Raw genomic sequence first — 18437 nt, forward strand, 5'->3', positions numbered from 1 at the left:
GGGGCACGAACCCGCGTCTCCTGCATCGGCAGGCGGACTCTCAAGCACTGCGCCACCAGGGAAGCCCATATTAACTTCTTTTAAAGCGCACTTAACTATTAAGAATATAGTCTCTGTTACCAGTAATTTTTTTTCTTTTTGTATTAACGTTTACTTTTATCTGAAATTGTGTCCTGAATGAAAAAAAAATGAATTTAGAATAATACTTTTCATATGTTGATGTGTCCTAACATGGGGGTTGTGGGGAGAGAGAATCTCAACTACTCACCTGTTGAGAGAGAGCTGTGGGGTGCTGAGACTGTGAGCTTGGGGTTTTTATTTAAAAGACTCACGAGTGCAGATTAATATGGTTCACTACAATATGTAGGAATGAAAATGCAACTGATTTAAAAGCAAAAGAATCATGTCAGGGTATTGGTATTCTTGGGGTTTTGTCCTAGGCCCTCTCCTTCTCACTTTCAGACTCACTTTGGATGGTCATATTCCCTCCCATGGCTTCCATCTGCATGTACATGCCTCCCAAATGTGTATCATCCCATTTGGATGCCTAGCAGGTCCCTTATACTCAACGTGTCTCTAACTGGACTTGTCTGCAAACCATGGCACCACCATCTACCATTCTTAAGCCTCGTATATCCATTCCTCTACCTCCCTCATTCCTAACATCCAATCCATCCTTTCTTCCACCTACCAAACGTCCCTCAAGTCCCTCTATTTCTACCCTTTTGGGTCATGACATCTCTTGCTTAGATTATCCAATAGCCTTTTCCCTGGTGCCCCTGCCTCCTAGGTAAACCATCATCCCAACCCTAATCCATTCTTTTCAGTGTAGCTTGAGGTCAAAAAGCAAATAAATTGATCATGTTAGTTGCCACCCATCTTAAATCTTTGCATTGGCTTCTCATGTTCCTTAGGATAAATTTAATCCTCCTTAACATAGCTGGAAGATACTCTGGTATCTAGCCATCTCCTATGTAATTACTGTATATCTCCTATATAACTCTTCTCTATATCTTCCATATAATTCTCCATCCCTGTGTCACAGGACCACCACTCCATGCTCTATCCTACACTATTCAATATGGTACCTGTTACCCACATATGGCTCTTTAGATTTAAATTTATTAAAAACAAATAAAAACAAAATATCATTTCTTCAGTCATACTAGCCACATTTCATGTGCTCAGTAGCTACATGAGGCTAGTGGCTACCATATTTGACTGCCCAGATTATAAAATATTTCCATCATTGCAGAAAGTTCTGTTGGACAGTACTATGCATACTGAAATCCTTTTGTTTCCTGGAACTTTGCCTTCTTTTCTCATTTATAGTCTTTTATCCTTTTCCTGGAATGCTAATTCTTCTTTCCTCACATTCCCCATTAATGTCTTGTGCTTTCCCACCATCATTTTCTTAAGTAGACTTTATTTTTAGAGTATAAATGAGGAAAAAGTACATAAGATTCCCATAGGCCTTCTGCCCCTGAACACACACAACCTCTCTCACTTATCAACATCCCCCACCAGGGTGGTGTATTTGTTATGATTGGTGAACCTATATTGATACATTATCATCATCCAAAGTCCATATTTATATTAGGTGGTATACATTTATGGGTTTTGACAAATGTATAAGGACATGTATCCATCACTGAAATATTATAAGGAATAGTTTCACTGCCACAAAAATCCTCTGTGCTCCACCATTGATTTTTTTAACACCTTTATTGAAGTATAATTGCTTTACAATGGTGTGTTAGTTTCTGCTATATAACATAGTGAATCAGCTATACATATACATATAATCCCATTTCTCCTCCCTCTGCGTCTCCCTCCCACCCTCCCTATCCCACCTCTCTAGGTGGACACAAAGTCCACCATTGATTTTTACACACCATTCCACCTCCCTGAAATCCACTCTTTGTCTGCTCTCCCAGCCCTATCTTGTCTATCCTTCAGTAACATCACACCCAAATTAGACTGTAAAGCTTTCCCATATCTCCCTCCTCTAAAGTCCTGTGTAATTACGGAGTATGAATATAAAGTAACCAGTTCTTTTTTAAATGAAGAAGAAATCAGAATTTATTCACTCCATTTAATATTGCCCTTGTAACCAATAGCTTATTTTAAGGCACTACCTTAATCAAAATATTTTTGGGATACCCACTATTGGAGAATACTCTTCAGAAATAATATGTCTTATGTACAGTGATTAATTTCATTATTCTGTGGCCACATGTTTTTGCTATCTAAGGTAATATGATCCAGTCTGATTAGCCTTGGCATTCACCACTCTTGGTTCCATCTGATGCTTGGTTCTTTCCAGAAACTGAATCTATCTTCAAAATTATCATTTTAGGTTTTTAAAAACTATATACCATAGGCTCAGGGAATCCCATAAATTTCAAAAATGTTTCAAAAATGGCAATACCTTTTTTATTCTTTATAAATTTATTTATTTAATTTATTTAATTTTTGGCTGTGTTGAGTCTTCATTGCTGCACGAGGGCTTTCTCTAGTTGCAGCGAGCAGGGGCTCCTCATCATTGTGGTGCACAGACTTCTCATTGCAGTGGCTTCTCTTGTTGCAGAGCACAGGCTCTAGGGTGCAGGCTCAGTAGTTGCGGCACACAGGCTTAGTTGCTCCACGGCATGTGAGGTCTTCCTGGACCAGGGCTCGAACCCAGGTCCCCTGCATTGGCAGGCAGATTCTTAGCCACTGCGCCACCAGGGAAGCCCCAGCAATACCTTTTTAGTATGCTTGTGGATGGCGAAGGTGATGACTTCGAAAAGGGTGACACTCATTTTTGTTGGTTAGTTCTGATATGTGTGTTTAGGAACAAATAAAAAACCTATACTTTATCAGCCCTTCTCAAATTTTTACAGTTCATTTGATGGTTATCTGGCACACTGCTTGCATTGTAATTTGAACCTATTTTCAAATTTTAATTAATATTTTATTTGTTTATATATTGTACCTGTAAGTACATGATAAAAACTCCTTGAAGGTAAGTTCTTATTCATTTTTAGTGTCTTCCACAGCACCTCAATTACTGCTAATAATAGTTAATTAATTAATTAATACTTTGCAGTTTCCAAAGCATTCCCAGAGATACGATCTCCTATTTCTTTCGAAAGTCCTGTGAAGTAGACTTTTTCCCTATGATCTTTAATCTTCAGTCAAGAGAAAGTGGAAGTCAGGGTATGGAGCTTGCCATTCTGGGCCTATAACAAGTAAGCTAACAGGCAGACCTAAGAGCTATCCAATCACTTTGGGGATTATACAGTGGCTTTTCCTTTATCCATGCTGGAGATGTATTTTTAAGAGATCAGTGCAGACTCTGACAGCCATTTTTCTGGTGTTGATAGAGGTTAAAGACTTGCCAAAAACCAGACTTTTTGCTCCATCATCCATGCTTTGTAGCCATCTTGGCCATCTACAAACATAGGTACTGTGCAATTTCATTGGGGTTTTCTGTTAGTAGTACTCAAATTTTTTCTCTTGATTTAAATATAAGCCTTAACGAGATTCTCCCAGAGGCTGTGTTTTGGGAGAATTTCATTTTCTTTCCTCCATGTCTCTGGGATTTTTCAAGTATTTAGAATGAGTATGCATTGGTTTTAAAATTATAAGAAGTTATTGTTTCACTTGAGAGATTTAGATTTAATAACAATAAAAAAATCAGAACAATTGTAAATTTTTAAAAATATAAATACTACATAAGAGTATTCTTAGTTCATTTTCTTTCAAATCATAGCAGAATAACTATCACCTCTCAAATGTTACCTTTTATAATCTGATTATCTACCACTACCTCTTTATAACAAACCATTGTATTTTTAATGTGACTAAAGACTCACTGCTTTCCAATGGAAATTCCAGGAAACTCCATATTCCAGTTAACTTCAGTGTCATTTGCATTCTTCTTCCACTGCACTTCCTCTTTCTTAAGCCACACCCTGAACATTCCTCCCTTTTTTCCATTTGTATATAATTTGAGACGTATCCATTTCTCAGGTTTGGCGACAGTTCAGGACCAAGGGACAAGGTCACAGAGATTATAGACTGTTGAATGTGTGACAAGGCGGCTCATAAAGAATCTGGTCAGATGTCCTTCATTTGCCCTTAATTAACTACAGCTGCTTTTTATGTTGCAAGCTGATCTTTGATCTGCTTTCCCCTTCAGACCTCTGTGCACAAGGTAGTTAAAAACAAACTAGGAGGCCATTTTAAAGACCAAAAAAAAAAGGAAGAAAAAGAAAAAGAAAAGAAAATCCCTCTGGGGTAATCAAGTGACAGTTGAAGCAGCCATAAGCTGTTAGCTTTATTCATTAGAGAATTTTAAACATGTCAAGAAATAGAATAATGTTCCTGCTGTTAGATCAGCCTCAACAATGAAGATTACAACAGCTTTGGGACGCATGAGTGGGCAAACTTCTTGTGAAAACAAGTTTATTGAAGAGCATTTTACTGCAGTGGCACAGAATCTAGCTTACACAGTTTCATAGCAGGAATATTGGTTCAATATGCATTGAGAAAGTTGGCCCTCTAAGAATGGCAGATTTACAGTGCAACCTTGCTCTAACCCAAATGGCCCCTGCTATTAGGTTTAAAAAAACTTCCTGTGGTCTATACTGCTGGAATGGATGGCCTCTTTTACACCATATCGCTTTTGCTGAAGCATCTACTATGTAGTACATGATCCAACATAAATTTTACTTTGGTAATGACTGTATAAATCTTGAAATCTTTCACAAGTCAAGCTAACTGATATAATCTTCATTTGAATTAAAATTCCAATGCCAATATCACCAATTTTTAAAACATAGAGTGTTTCTTAGAGCAAATAATCTTGAACTAGAGCTTAAGAACTGTTTTGGAAAGGAGTCCATTCTAACCATATCTAAGTGGGTTTCCTGTTGTCATTTTTTCTTCTTTATTATAACCCATAGCATCATTATTTGGGGACCCTTAATAACGTGAGAGAACATTTGATTTGAAAAGGAAGAGCTGGGGCTTCCCTGGTGGTGCAGTGGTTGAGAGTCCGCCTGCCGATGCAGGAGACACGGGTTCATGCCCCGGTCCGTGAAGATCCCACATGCCGCGGAGCGGCTGGGCCCGTGAGCCATGGCCGCTGAGCCTGCGCGTCTGGAGCCTGTGCTCTGCCACGGGAGAGGCCACAGCAGTGAGAGGCCCGCGTACCACAAAAAAAAAAAGAAAGAAAGAAAGAAGGAAAAGGAAGATCGGGTACTTCCTAATCCTTCATTTTTCACTGTGCATGTTCAGTTTTTATAGTGGCTCTTCCTCCTCATAAGTTCCAGAGAAAAGTCAGCCTTATGCAACCTCTTGTAACCTATGAAATTTAAGAGAAAGGAACACCATCCTATATTTCAAATTTTTCTTATCCTTGAAAGTAACATTTTTGCTGAGGATAAAACTAGGAGGCCCTTTGAGTTGCTGATTCACTTCGAGTTCTCCCAAATGATATGTCAGCAGTCTGCCTATTTCTCTGTACCTATTGACTTGTGCATGGTCAAATTATGAGTCATGGTCAGAACTTCCCCTTGGCTAAAATGGCTTTTCCTCAATCGCATCACATGCCTCTCTTTTGGATCTTTTAACCACATCATGGGTCTTGCCCTTCAATATTCCTGTTAGAGGACGTTCTTTCAAAGGACAAGAATTCACTAATAGAAAAAGCAATGTACATGGAAAATACAGACACTTTGTCCTCAATTGCCTGAATGTCTATGCTGACTATTCTATATTTGCAGTTTGAAAAACTTTCTAAGAACAAAAAAGGGGGAGGTGGCACCTTATATATTTTCAAAGCAGAATGATTATACTCAGGTAAGATTAGAATTGACATCTATAGGATAGGGACCCTTATGTGTCTAGTTAGTCAAAGGAGAGGAACGGGAGAACTAGATTCAACTGTGGGGGGTGAAAGGGGTGGTGGCACATGTCCCTGTACTCAGTGCTGGCTGCAGGAAGATGACTCAGGGCTGCCAGATATTTCAGTTTTCAAATAACCTGGAAATCTGATTTTTTTAATATGAAAATTTCTGATTGCTAAATGTTGACAACCAGTTCATTTTAAAAAGAATGCTATGTGAACTGAACAAAACACATCTATAGACTATTTTCTGGAGGTAGTGCCTCAATCTTCTTTTCAATGCTTACTGCTTGGGCAAGCTATGACATGCTTGCAAAAACTAGATGGAAGATTTTGAGGTCCTTGTGGGTGACACTGAGTAATCGGAAATGTTCATAGAAACTGATAAAAGAAATACTGACAGCAACGTTAGGAATAACAAACGCTTGTACGGTGATGACTTACAGTGTGCTTTCATATTCTGTTTGAAGGAGTCCTAAGGACAAGTCTTTGGGACCAGTAGGACTATTATTTTATTCCTTTTTTACAGAGGAGGAAATTGAAGCTCAATGAGCGGTTCTTGATCATTTTAAGGATGCAGAATCTGTGGAGAAATTGTTGAAAGTCACAGACTACTCTTGCCATAAAATTGGACATTAAAATCAAAATTTAACATACAATTTCTGGGAGTTCGTGGACACCTTCCTCATTCCAAAGCCCAACTACAGGCTAAGAACCTTGGAATAAGTGATCTGTGAAACTTCATACAGAACTCAAACTGAGGTTTTCAAAGCCCTGTGTGTGTGTGTGTGTGTGTGTGTGTGTGTTTGTGTGTGTGTGTGTCTTTGTGTGTGTGTGTGTCTTTTTCTACTACCTGATTCTTCCCTCCTTAGAGAAGGGTATAGTTGAGACAGCAGCCACCAGAGTAGAGCCTTCCCAGGCTGAAAAATCATTTGCAGTCCCACCAGTGCCACCACCACTGGAATGTCTGGGCTCTGCGATGAGGCTGGGACTGGGGAGCATGACATCAGCAGTGCAGCTGGAACCCTCATCACTGGAGTCCCTGGAAAGCTTCTTAGGGTGGTCTAAGAAGTCTCAGAGTTACAAATAGTAGTAGCAACAGTAAAAGTAGCCACTATTTATCCCATGCTTTTAATATGCCAGGCATTGTGCTGAGTGCTAAAGTCAGTACAGTTTCTACCTCCATCACACAGAGAAGAAACTGCTAAACCAAGATTATCATCCTGACTCGATCTGACACCAATAACCACTCTGCTATACTGTTTTTCATTGTAGAGTGAGCATATGAGGGAGAGGAAGGTGCAGGGGAGGATCCTTTATTCTGTCATCATTCTTAATATATATGATAGCACAAAAATTCCTGAAAAGTTGTTTTTCCTTTTAAGACACAGTGATTTTTTTTCTTTCAGATAGCATGGGTTTAAAAAAAAAAAATACTGTGCATTTAAGAACGTAAAGGAAAAACTTTAATTGTACCTAGTCTGGTGGGACTTTTCATGTATATATATCCGGCATTGCTAAACCCTTGTGAAGCTGACAAAATCAGTGATAATCTATGTAATCTTCAGTGTCCCTTAAAGGCCAGTGATACCAAATTCATTTACAACCCAACTGAGTATCCAGTATTTCTAAACGTTTGGGGAAATAATACATTATGGATTTAATTTCTTCACTTTTCATGTATAGTGTTATATGAGTCATGTAAAATGGGATACTTGCCAAATTAAAATGAGCAGATGCCAAACATGAATAACTTACACAAGATACAGAATTAATCATATTTTTATGTGGAAAACTTCAGTACCCAAGAGTATATCCCCTTAAAAGAAGTGCATAACTTTTAATGAGTTCTATAAACCCCTTGATAAATGGATAATCTTGGAGTTTATGGAACTAAAATAATATTTGTTATGCACACAGTGTATAGAAGATTAATTTACTATGTGGATAATACTCAAAATAGAAACTTAAGCTTCAAGTGAACGTCTAAACTGGAGAATTTGAATTTTAAAAAATATTTTACTGTTATTTGTATGATGGGAAATGTAAATAAAGAGTCAAATATTTTGGTCATTCTATATTCTTGGGAGTAATTTCCACTTAAAAAGTTATTTAGGTTTAAAAACAAGATTTTATATTGGGAATCCAGTTTAAGTAAAGCAAACTCTTTGTTGTCAGTTGTTAAATACAATTCCCCATTAACTGGTACTCTAGGACTCAAAAATAAAATAAAAATGGATATTTTATGGTTTCTTAAAACCAGGTGAGATTCTAAAAGTATGTTTTCTATTTGGTTTGTCTTAGTATTATTGTATTAGTAATATTTTATAAAACTCTATTTATTTTAAATGCACAATTATGTATGATGCTTATGCTTATGAAATTAGTTTTCACAGTATATCTCATCCCCTAACCTTTCTAGATAATAGTCTACCATAATTCAAGTTATTTCAAAATACGTCATTGTATTGCCTTTATCCCATATTAGTTGAGATTACTAATCTTGTATAATTATACCACTACTTTGAAAGTTTGTCAGCCCTCACTTTTTACTTTTTATGTTTATTTAACTTCTGCTACTACTCCTTTGGATCATATAAAACATTGTCTCACTCTCAACTTTTTCTGGGGAAAAACTTGTGTGATGTGTCTTTAGCTTATTACAGATCCATTTCTAAAACTTGCAAATTAACCTGTTTCCTTCCTCATCATTCTTTCCTCTTCTCCCTCCTTCCTGCCCTAGTGGTCCATGCCTCCTAAGTTTTTCTTTGGATTTCTATCTCATGACCTAATGCCTTACGTTTTTTCTCTTTTTCCATGAGGCAATGTTTGCACACAGCTGCTCTGTAATATATAGCATATATTGGCTTGAGAATGGAAATTTCACTTCTGTAAAGTGGTTTGGGATACACTTTCGTGCAAGATGCTATGCCAAACTGAATTGTGGATTGTAACATGCAGCCAAAGTTACCTCTGTTGCCCCTCCAGGAAGCAGTGTTCAGTTTTAACAACCATGATACCCTATTGCAATGGCTTCCAGAGTTATTATGGAAGCCGTTGCAAGCAGGGATTGCCACCTTTCAAGCAGCGATTATGTCTTCCCTGTTTCTGCACACCTTTCCTGATACAATAAATACTTTATACATGACAAGTTTAGGTGAGCCGGGCCTTATCCATAAGTGAACATAACATCTTATGCAATATATGTATATTTAAAACCTGAGACATTTCATTTTCTTTCCAAATTTGCTCATCTCACAGGAATATAGAATAATCAAACCACAAACTAGAGCTCCTAGTAGAAAAGTGTTTTTTGAAATGAAGTGCAATTAATTAATCCCAGTACCATTGTCATTGGATGGTTAGCAGTGTGGGTAAGAGATCAGTTAGTTAGGATGAAAACTTAATTATTTAGTTAAGGAAGCAGCTAGAGTGTTGTTTAAGTATTCCAAACCCAGTCTTGTTTTCCAAAGTACAAAGAAAAAGATGTTACAGAGAGATTTTAAAACTCTGAAATTTTATTTTCTATAGCTTTCCATCCAGGGGTACACATGTGACCAAATCCCCACCAATCAGATGTCCACAACCTCCTTCCCACAGTGATTGGCCCAAGGATTCACATGTGACCAAAGTGAGATCTATCAAATCCCTCCCAGGATTTTTCTGTTGGAGCCCTCAGAGAAGAGTCCTGCTTGCCTCTTGCACCTGAAAGACGACAGGATGGGAATCAGGGGTTCTCAGAGGCAGTTTACGTCTCTGTGTTAGGAAACCTCTGTAGCAGGAGTGAATAAAGACAAGCAGAGACAAGCAGATGAGGGAAGGGGAGAGAAGGTCTTGGAGCCAAGCATCGCTGCCAATTCCATCATTTCAATTATGAGCCAACAAATTCCCTTTTTGTGTTTAAGCTGATTTGTGTTGAATTTTGAGTTAAACAACCAAAAGAGCCCTGACAAATGATTTTTGTTGGAATTGACTACCTGCATGAATAAGAAAGCATTGTTTCTCTCATACCAGCTCCTCCAGCTTTTCATTGGTAAGGTAAAACAGAAAACGTGGAATATGTGTTCATTCTGGAAAACACCATTTTAAAACACAAACAGCTCCTTGTAGGAATATCTTTCAAGCTGTGTGAAACAAATACTGAATAAATTAAACTCTGCAATGGAAAACACAGTATTGTTTCACTTTTTAGACAATGACATTTTAGACTCTTTGCTCATTTTAATAATTGTATTATGGTCCAACTTGAGCCATATCTTTCATATCAACTTTAAATCTCACGTTCTTAAATTCAGTTTCAATTACTAGTGCTCCAAAACCCATTCCAAGGCAAGAGAAAGCCATAGGTGCAGCTTGAGTGAACCCACTGTAATTTCACAGCCCTGGTCTCAGCGCACTTCATAACGTCACTCTTCTTCTTCTTGAGAGACAGGGGAATCCTCTCTCCTCCATGGTCGTAAGTTGAATTTAGTTCAGAAAAGGTGCCATTTATGAATTCATAATACAGCTAGCAACTGTGTGATGGTGCTAATTGATTTGCCATTTGTAACTGCTGTATCAAAGAGACCCAACCATACAGTGGCTTAAAGAAAAAAAGTTTATTTTTCTTTCATGTGACGGTACTTTTTAAAAAAAATTTTTTATATACATTTATTTATTTTTGCCTGCATTGGGTCTTTGTTGCTGAGCGTGGGCTTCCTCTAGTTGCGGGGAGCATGGTCTACTCTTCGTTGTGGTGCATGGGCTTCTCATTGTGGTGGCTTCTCTTGTTGTGGAGCATGGGCTCTAGGTGCGCGGGCTTTAGTAGTTGTGAAACGTGGGCTCAGTAGTTGTGGCTCGCGGGCTCTAGAGCGCAGGCTTAGTAGTTGTGGCACACGGGCTTTTTTGCTCCGCGGCATGTGGGATGCTCCCAGACCAGGGCTCGAACCCGTGTCCCCTGCACTGGCAGGCAGATTCTTAACCCCTGTGCCAGCAGGGAAGCCCACATGTGACAGTTCTGATGGTGATAGTTCAGTTCATCACGAAATCTCTGCTCCTCATAGTCACTCTGGGACATGGGTCCCTTCCAGTTGTTGCTCCACCATCCCCTAGGGCACTGTTTTGTCATCTGTAAGGCATAACTTGAGTTACTACCAAGCTGAAGTTCCAGTTAGTGGGAAGGGGAAAGTGGGTAGTAAAGAGGCATACTCATGGTCTTAAGCTGTATGCCACTCACATTCTGTGGGTGAGAACTTAGTCACATGGTCACACACAAGATATGCTGGGAAATGCCATCCTTCTGAGATATCATGGATCATGGATGAAAGACAAAATGGATTTTGATGGAGCTCTGGTATAGTTCCCAGAATTATAGTACCCTTTTCGTTTCTGCCATTGTTTCAAATGTCCCCTATATTACTTTAATGCATAGAAAAAAATGAAGACATTGATCCTTGGAGCATCAAAGTAGCACATGAAGAAATTTTATTTGTCTGTATTTTCAGACCTTGTAGGCACCCTGTAGATTTCCAGGGTAGACTGTCATAGTTTTAAAATTCATCCATCAAGAGAGTCTTATAGTGAGGATGCGTTTTAAGTTGCTTGACAAAAAGTTAGGGCTGCCTTCCCTAGGAAAGAGGATTAATTCATTTACAATGTTTCATTTATTACTATCTACCCTTGCTTCAGAATATAAATATGAATGTGTCCTTTTACTTTTTTTTCTTTTTTTTAATACATCTTTATTGGAGTATAGTTGCTTTACAATGGTGTGTTAGTTTCTGCTTTATAACAAAGTGAATCAGTTATACATATACATATGTTCCCATATCTCTTCCCTCTTGCATCTCCCTCCCTCCCACCCTCCCTATCCCACCTCTCCAGGCAGTCACAAAGCACCGAGCTGATCTCCCTGTGCTATGCGGCTGCTTCCCACTAGCTATCTACCTTACGTTTGGTAGTGTGTATATGCCCATGCCACTCTCTCACTTTGTCACAGCTTATCTTTCCCCCTCCCCATATGCTCAGGTCCATTCTCTAGTAGGTCTGTGTCTTTTTCCTGTCTTACCCCTAGGTTCTTCATGACATTTTTTTTTCTTAAATTCCATATATATGTGTTAGCATATGGTATTTGTCTTTCTCTTTCTGACTTACTTCACTCTGTATGACAGACTCTAGGTGTATTCACCTCATTACAAATAGTTCAATTTCGTTTCTTTTTATGGCTGAGTAATATTCCATTGTATATATGTGCCATATCTTCTTTATCCATTCATCTGATGATGGACACTTAGGTGGTTTCCATCTCTGGGCTATTGTAAATAGAGCTGCAATGAACATTTTGATACATGACTCTTTTTGAATTATGGTTTCCTCAGGGTATATGCCCAGTACTGGGATTGCTGGGTCATATGGTAGTTCTATTTGTAGTTTTTTAAGGAACCTCCATACTGTTCTCCATAGTGGCTGTACCAATTCACATTCCCACCAGCAGTGCAAGAGGGTTCCCTTTTCTCCACACCCTCTCCAGCATTTATTGTTTCTAGATTTTTTGATGATGGCCATTCTGACTGGTGTGAGATGATATCTCATTGTAGTTTTGATTTGCATTTCTCTAATGATTAATGATGTTGAGCATTCTTTCATGTGTTTGTTGGCAGTCTGTATATCTTCTTTGGAGAAATGTCTATTTAGGTCTTCTGCCCATTTTTGGATTGGGTTGTTTATTTTTTTGTTATTGAGCTGCATGAGCTGCCTGTAAATTTTAGAGATTAATCCTTTGTCAGTTGATTCATTTGCAAATATTTTCTCCCATTCTGAGGGTTGTCTTTTGGTCTTGTTTATGGTTTCCTTTGCTGTGCAAAAGCTTTGAAGTTTCATTAGGTCCCATTTGTTTATTTTTGTTTTTATCTCCATTACTCTAGGAGATGGGTCAAGAAGGATCTTGCTGTGATTTATGTCATAGAGTGTTCTGCCTATGTTTTCCTCTAAGAGTTTGATAGTTTCTGGCCTTACATTTAGGTCTTTAATCCATTTTGAGCTTATTTTTGTGTATGGTGTTAGGGAGTGATCTAATCTCATACTTTTACATGTACCTGTCCAATTTTCCCAGCACCACTTATTGAAGAGGCTGTCCTTTCTCCACTGTATATTCCTGCCACCTTTATCAAAGATAAGGTGACCATATGTGCATGGGTTTATCTCTGGGCTTTCTAATCCTGTTCCTTGATCTGTCTTTCTGTTTTTGTGCCAGTACCATACTCTTTTGATTACTGTAGCTTTGTAGTATAGTCTGAAGTCAGGGAGCCTGATTCCTCCAGCTCTGTTTTCCATTTTCAAGATTGTTTTGGCTATTTGGGGTCTTTTGTGTTTCCATACAAATTGTGAATTCTTTTGTTCTAGTTCTGTGAAAAATGCCAGTGGTAGTTTGATAGGGATTGCATTGAATCTGTAGATTGCTTTGGGTCGTAGAGTCATTTTCACAATGTTGATTCTTCCAATCCAAGAACATGGTATATCTCTCCATCTATTTGTATCATCTTTAATTTCTTTCATCAGTGTCTTATAATTTTCTGCATACAGGTCTTTTGTCTCCTTAGGTAGGTTTATTCCTAGATATTTTATTCTTTTTGTTGCAATGGTAAATGGGAGTGTTTTCTTGATTTCACTGTCAGATTTTTCATCATTAGTGTATAGGAATGCTAGAGATTTGTGTGCATTAATTTTGTATCCTGCTACCTTACGAAAGTCGTTGATTAGCTCTAGTAGTTTTCTGGTAGCCTCTTTAGGATTCTCTATGTATAGTATCATGTCATCTGCAAACAGTGACAGCTTTACTTCTTTTCTGATTTGAATTCCTTTTATTTCCTTTTCTTCTCTGATTGCTGTGGCTAAAACTTCCAAAACTATGTTGAAAAAGAGTGGTGAGAGAGAGCAACCTTGTCTTTTTCCTGATCTTAGTGGAAATGCTTTCAGTTTTTCACCATTGAGGATGATGTTGGCTGTGGGTTTGTCATATTTGGCCTTTATTATGTTGAGGAAAGTTCCCTCTATGCCTACTTTCTGCAAGGTTTTTATCATAAGTGGGTGCTGAATTTTGTTGAAAGCTTTCTCTGCATCTATTGAGATGATCATATGGTTTTTCTCCTTCAGTTGTGTATCATGTTGATTGATTTGCGTATATTGAAGAATCCTTGCATTCCTGGAGTAAACCCCACTTGGTCATGGTGTATGATCCTTTTAATGTGCTGTTGGATTCTGTTTGCTAGTATTTTGTTGAGGATTTTTGCATCTATGTTCATCAGTGATATTGGCCTGCAATTTTCTTTCTTTGTGACATCCTTGTCTGGTTTTGGTATCAGGGTGATGGTGGCCTTGTAGAATGAGTTTGGGAGTGTTCCTCCCTCTGCTATATTTTGGAAGAGTTTGAGAAAGATACCTGTTAGCTCTTCTCTAAATGTTTGATAGAATTCGCCTGGGAAGCCATCTGGTCCTGGGCTTTTGTTTGTTGGAAGATTTTTAATCACAGTTTCAATTTCAGTGCTTGTAATTGGTCTGTTCATATTTTCTATTTTTTTTCTGATTCAGTCTTCTCAGGTTGTGCATTTCTAAGAATTTGTCCATTTCTTCCAGGCTGTCCATTTTATTGGCATAGAGTTGCTTGTAGTAACTCTACAAGCTTCATCCTTTGTATTTCTGCAGTGTCATTTGTTACTTCTCCTTTTTCATTTCTAATTCTATTGATTTGAGTCTTCTCCCTTTTTTTCTTGATGAGTCTGGCTAATGGTTTATCTATTTTGTTTATCTTCTCAAAGAACCAGCTTTTAGTTTTATTGATCTTTGCTATCTCCTTCAATTCTTTTTCATTTATTTCTGATCTGATTTTTATGATTTCTTTCCTTCTGCTAACTTTGGGGTTTTTCTGTTCTTCTTTCTCTAATTGCTTTAGGTGCAAGGTTACGTTGTTTATTCGAGATGTTTCCTGTTTCTTAAGGTAGGATTGTATTGCTATAATTTTCCCTCTTAGAACTGCTTTTGCTGCATCCAATAGGTTTTGCGTCATCGTGTCTCCATTGTCATTTGTTTCTAGGTATTTTTTGATTTCCTCTTTGATTTCTTGAGTGATCACTTCGTTATTAAGTAGTGTATTGTTTAGCCTCCATGTGTTTGTATTTTTTACAGATCTTTTCCTGTTATTGATATCTAGTCTCATAGCGTTGCCGTCGGAAAAGATACTTGATATGATTTCAATATTCTTAAATTTACCAAGGCTTGATTTGTGACCCAAGATATGATGTATCCTGGAGAATGTTCCATGAACACTTGAGAAAAATGTGTATTCTGTTGTTTTTGGGTGGAATGTCCTATAAATATCAATTAAGTCCATCGTGTTTAATGTATCATTTAAAGCTTGTTTCCTTATTTATTTTCATATTGGATGATCTGTCCATTGGTGAAAGTGGGGTGTTCAAGTCCCCTACTATGAGTGTGTTACTGTTGATTTTCCCTTTTATGGCTGTTAGTATTTGACTTATGTATTGAGGTGCTCCTATGTTGGGTGCATAAATATTTACAATTGTTATATCTTCTTCTTGGATAGATCCCTTGATCATTATATAGTGTCCTTCTTTTTCTCTTCTAATAGTCTTTATTTTAAAGTCTATTTTGTCTGATATGAGAATTGCTACTCCAGCTTTCTTTTGGTTTCAGTTTGCATGGAATATCTTTTTCCATCCCCTCACTTTCAGTCTGTATGTGTCTCTAGGTCTGAAGTGGGTCTCTTGTAGACAGCATATATATGGGTCTTGTTTTTGTATCCATTCAGCCAGTCTGTGTCTTTTAGTGGGAGCATTTACTCCATTTACATTTAAGGTATTATCGATATATATGTTCCTATTCCCATTTTCTTAATTGCTTTGGGTTTGTTATTGTAGGTCTTTTCATTCTCTTGTGTTTCTTGCCTAGAGAAGTTCCTTTAGCATTTGTTGTAAAGCTGGTTTTGGTGGTGCTGAACTCTCTCAGCTTTTGCTTGTCTGTAAAGGTTTAATTTCTCCATCAAATCTGAATGAGATCCTTGCTGGGTAGAGTAATCTTGGTTGCAGGTTTTTCTCCTTCATCACTTTCAGTATGTCCTGCCACTCCCTTCTGGCTTGTAGAGTTTCTGCTGAGAGATCAGCTGTTAACCTTATGGGGATTCCCTTGTGTGTTATTTGTTGTTTTTCCCTTGCTGCTTTTAATATGCTTTCTTTGTATTTAGTTTTTGACAGTTTGATTAATATGTGTCTTGGCGTATTTCTCCTTGAATTTATCCTGTATGGGACTCTCTGTGCTTCCTGGACTTGATTAACGATTTCCTTTCCCATATTAGGGAAGTTTTCAACTATAATGTCTTCAAATATTTTCACAGTCCCTTTCTTTTTCTCTTCTTCTTCTGGGACCCCCTATAATTCGAATGTTGGTGCGTTTAATATTGTCTGAGAGGTCTCTGAGACTGTCCTCCGTTCTTTTCATTCTTTTTTCTTTATTCTGCTCTGCGGTAGTTATTTCCACTATTTTATCTTCCAGGTCACTTTTCCGTTCTTCTGCCTCACTTATTCTGCTATTGATCCCATCTAGAGTATTTTTCATTTCATTTATTGTGTTGTTCATTGTTGTTTGTTTCATCTTTAGTTCTTCTAGGTCCTTGTTAAATGTTTCTTGCCTTTTGTCTATTCTATTTCCAAGATTTTGGATCATCTTTACTATCATTATTCTGAATTCTTTTTCAGGTGGACTGCCTATTTTTTCTTCATTTGTTAGGACTGGTAGGTTTTTTTTTTTTTTTTGCAGTATGCGGGCCTCTCACTGTTGTGGCCTCTCCTGTTGCAGAGCACAGGCTCTGGACGTGCAGGCTCAGTGGCTATGGCTCACGGGCCCAGCTGCTCCACAGCATGTGGGATCCTCCCAGACCGGGGCACGAACCTGTGTCCCCTGCATCGGCAGGGGGACTAGTGGCTGTGTTGTGGTGTATGAGGCTAGATCTTGTCTCTCTAGTGGGCTCATCTGCTGTGTGTTTTTCTGTCTTCTCATTTTGCTTATCTTACCGTGTTTGGGGTCTCCTTTTTGCAGGCTGCAGGTTCGTAGTTCCCGTCGTTTTTGGTATCTGTCCGCAGTGGCCAGAGTTGGTTAAGTGGGTTGTGTAGGCTTCCCGGTGGAGGGGACTAGTGCCTGTGTTCTGGTGGATGAGGCTGGATCTTGTCTTTCTGGTGGGCAGGTCCACGTCTGGTGGTGTGTTTTGGGGTGTTTGTGGACTTATTATGATTTTAGGCAGCCTCTCTGCTAATGGGTGGGGTTTTGTTCCTGTGTTGCTTGTTGTTTGGCATAGGATGTCCAGCACTGTAGCTTGCTGGTCGTTGAGTGAAGCTGCATGCTGGTGTTGAGATGGAGATCTCTGGGAGATTTTCTCCGTTTGATATTATGTGGAGCTGGGAGGTCTCTTGTGGACCAGTGTCCTGAAGTTGGCTCTCCCACCTCAGAGGCACAGCACTGACTCCTGGCTGCAGCACCAAGAGCCTTTCATACACACGGCTCAGAATAAAAGGGAGAAAAAGCAGAAAGAAAGAATTAGTAGAAGTAGAAAGAAAGAAAGAAAGAAAGAAAGAAAGAGAAAGAAAGATGGAAAGAAAGACAGAAAGGAGGGAGGGTGGGAGGGAGGGAGGAAGGAAGGAAGCAGGGAAGGAAGGAAAAAAAGAAAGAAAGAAGGAAGATAAAGTAAAATAAAATAAAGTAAGATAAAATATAATAAAGTTGTTAAAATAAAAAATAATTATTAAGAAAAAAATCAAAAAACAAAAACAAAAACGGACGGATAGAACCCTAGGACAAATGGTGGAAGCAAAGCTATACAGACAAAATCTCACACAGAAGCATACCCATAAACACTCATAAAAAGAGGAAAAGGGGGAAAAAATCATAAATCCTGCTCTCAAAGTCCACCTCTTCAATTTTGGATGATTTGTTGTCTAAAGGAGGGAAGGAAGGAAGGAAAGAAGGAAAAAGAAAGGAAGAAAGGAAGAAAGGAAGAAAGAAAGAAAGAAGATAAGTAAAATAAAATAAAGTTATTAAAATAAAAAATAATTATTAAGAAAAAGAAAAAAATTTTTAAAAACCAAAAAAAACCAGACGGATAGAACCCTAGGACAGATGGTGGAAGCAAAGCTATACAGACAAAATCTCATACAGAAGCATACACATACACACTCACAAAAAGAGGAAAAGGGGAAGAAAATCATAAATCTTGCTCTCAAAGTCCACCTCCTCGATTTGGGATGATTCGTTGCCTATTCATATATTCCACAGATGCAGGGTACCTCAAGTTGATTGTGGAGCTTTAATCCACTGCTTCTGAGGCTGCTGGGAGAGATTTCCCTTTTTCTTCTCTGTTCTCACAGCTCCCAGGGGCTCAGCTTTGGATTTGGCCCCGCCTCTGTGTGTAGGTCGCTGGAGGGCATCTGTTCTTCGAGCAGACAGGACGGGGTTAAAGGAGCAGCTGACTCAGTGGCTCTGGCTCACTCAGGCCGGGGGG

The sequence above is a fragment of the Lipotes vexillifer genome, unplaced genomic scaffold, assembly GCF_000442215.2.
Source record: "Lipotes vexillifer unplaced genomic scaffold, Lipotes_vexillifer_v1.1 scaffold7, whole genome shotgun sequence".
NCBI lineage: Eukaryota > Metazoa > Chordata > Mammalia > Artiodactyla > Lipotidae > Lipotes > Lipotes vexillifer.